This window comes from Trypanosoma cruzi (genome assembly GCF_000209065.1).
Source record: "Trypanosoma cruzi strain CL Brener chromosome Unknown tcruzi_1047053422727, whole genome shotgun sequence".
Taxonomy (NCBI): Eukaryota; Euglenozoa; class Kinetoplastea; order Trypanosomatida; family Trypanosomatidae; genus Trypanosoma; species Trypanosoma cruzi.
Genome location: NW_917231.1, coordinates 1 through 2,249, shown reverse-complemented (window position 1 = coordinate 2,249; position 2,249 = coordinate 1). Strand labels below are relative to the sequence as shown.

The 2,249-nt window shown below is 43.8% G+C and overlaps 2 non-coding genes across 2 annotated transcripts, besides 8 other annotated features; both read left to right on the top strand.

Moving 5' to 3' along the window:
- Positions 1–74: 74 nt before the first annotated feature.
- Positions 75–97: a microsatellite.
- Positions 98–189: 92 nt separating this feature from the next.
- Positions 190–216: a microsatellite.
- Positions 217–220: 4 nt separating this feature from the next.
- Positions 221–299: a microsatellite.
- A 120-nt stretch (positions 300–419) lies between these two features.
- Positions 420–495, top strand: Tc00.1047053422727.20 (the record flags this gene model as incomplete). The annotated part of the gene is made up of 1 exon (XR_008254195.1): positions 420–495. It is a non-coding gene; the product is annotated as a ribosomal RNA large subunit zeta (M5), doesn't match GenBank entry by xmatch (ribosomal RNA).
- Positions 496–534: 39 nt separating this feature from the next.
- Positions 535–569: a microsatellite.
- Positions 570–614: 45 nt separating this feature from the next.
- Positions 615–658: a microsatellite.
- Positions 646–743: a microsatellite.
- Positions 744–814: 71 nt separating this feature from the next.
- Positions 815–871: a microsatellite.
- Positions 872–898: 27 nt separating this feature from the next.
- Positions 899–940: a microsatellite.
- Positions 941–1,264: 324 nt separating this feature from the next.
- On the top strand, positions 1,265–1,400 carry Tc00.1047053422727.10 (the record flags this gene model as incomplete). The annotated part of the gene is made up of 1 exon (XR_008254194.1): positions 1,265–1,400. It is a non-coding gene; the product is annotated as a ribosomal RNA large subunit epsilon (M4) (ribosomal RNA).
- Positions 1,401–2,249: the final 849 nt, after the last annotated feature.

The following is a 2,249-nucleotide window of genomic DNA, read 5'->3' as shown; positions in this document are numbered from 1 at the left end:
ACATATATATATGTTATTGTATACTTCAGCGCGGCGGGGAGGGAAGCGCGCACGCACGTGTGGGGTGTTTCCTATGTGTGTGTGTGTGTGTGTGTGTAATATGTATATATTGCGCATTTCTCTCCGTTTCAAGGTGTGTGCACTCTGCTGCACCTTGAGGCTTCTTTTTGCGGTTCTTCCGTCACCGTATGTTGTCGTTGTTGTTGTTGTTATTGTGTAGTGTGTGTGTGTATGTGCATGCATGCATATTTATGTATATATCGTATTATATATCATATTTACATGTGTGCATATATATGCTCTCTGCTGCCCATGGCAATGATGATAATGATTTGTGTATGGTGCACCCCCGGGAGCGGGAAGAGAGAAGGTTGTGTGTTTCTCATTTGTTTTCAAAAAATATATATATATATACCAATATCGAATCGCCATCCAAATCATCTGGTAGGCTCTGCCTGCCCTCGAAGGCGCCAAGTATCTCCATGATCACAAGACATTTATTTTTGAAACAAGAGAAAAATAAATAGGCCAGTGATATATACATATACATAAATATATATGCATATATACTACGCGGGCAAGCGTACCGCGCGCCTTGTGCACCAGAGTGTGGAATAAATATACACGTGTATATATATATAATAATATATATATGTGTTGTGTGTTTGTACCGCGCTGTGTGTGCATGGGGGGACCGCGTGTGTGTGTGTGCGTCGTGTGGGGTATATGTGTTGTGTTTGTGTTGTTGTTGTCTCTGCGCCATATTATATTTATAAACACACCTCTCTCGCATGTGTGTATATGTTGTTGTTATTGTGTGTATGTTGTGTGTGTGTTGTGTGTTGTGTGTGTGTGTGTGTGTGTTTGTATGGACACCCACATTATTCCACACTATACAATACATACATATATAATATATATACATATATAATACATATATGCACGTGCTCCACGGAAGGGCATCCCAAACGCGGGAGAAGCGGCGTTCCTGCAGGGGCGAAAAACGCCAATACCGCAACAATAAGGAGTTAAAGGAACGTTTAAAAAACAGCCCTTAAACGATTTTTGTATGTCGGTATTTGCGTTTTTGTATCGCACTCTCTCTGCGGGTTTGATCGAAATTCCAAACAAACAAAAGGGACAGTGAACACACCATGCATATATACATATATATATATGGTGTGTCCGCTCAGGCAAAAAGCAGCAGCCACGAAAGCAACAAAAACACACATATACACACAACCATATATTATATATGATAATCACACGTCCCTCTCCAAACGAGAGAACATGCATGGGCTGGCATGAGCGGCATGCTTCACTTCGGTGGGGCTCGAGGGGCACTTTACGTCCCGAGGCGCTGAACCTTGAGGCCTGAAATTTCATGCTCAGGGACTAAATTAAAAGGATAATCACCAACAATGTTTTTGTTCTTGCAAAAAAAAAAAAAAAGAAAAAGAGAGGCGACAGCAACGCGGTGGTTGTGTGTGGGGCGGGCGGAGGAGAAGGAGGAGAGGAGAGTGTGAGTGTGTGTATGTATAATATGCAAGGATGCGGTGTTGTGATGCGTGTGAGCGCGTGCGCAACGAGGGAAGAAGAGGAGGGGGGGGGAGGTGCTTTGTGAAGTTGGTTACACTTTTGTTGTGAGTGTTGTATGTATATGCCGCTGCCGGGTTTTTATTTCCCTATAACCCCCGCCACTGCTCCACCACACATTCATCGTGATGTATGTACTGTGTGCTGTGTGTGTGACACGTTGCGTCCGGCAATAACAAAAGACGCGGGTGCCTGTGTGTGTCTCTCTATATATATTGGGATACGAACTTTGACATTCAAAAGAGTGTAAAAACAGGAAGAGGAAAAAGACGCACGCTGCTCGCCAGAAATTTTGTGCTTATTTTGCCTGTGGCAAAAAAAACACAACACTAATAGATTTTTGGCCCTCTAATACATTTTTAACCGCACTAATAAGAGAGAACACCGACCAGTAACAAAGTGACAAGAGGAGAGGGGAACACTCTGCATGCGAGAACCGATCGTGCCGTTCGCATTTCGCTGTGGACACAGCGTCATCCCGCATAAGGTGTTATCATCCCGCATAAGGTGTGTTATCATCCCGCATAAGGTTATCGATGCCCCATAAGGTGTGTTATCATCCCCCATAAGGTGTGTTATCATCCCGCATAAGGTTATCGATGCCCCATAAGGTGTGTTATCGTCCCCCATAAGGTGTGTTATCATCCCGCATA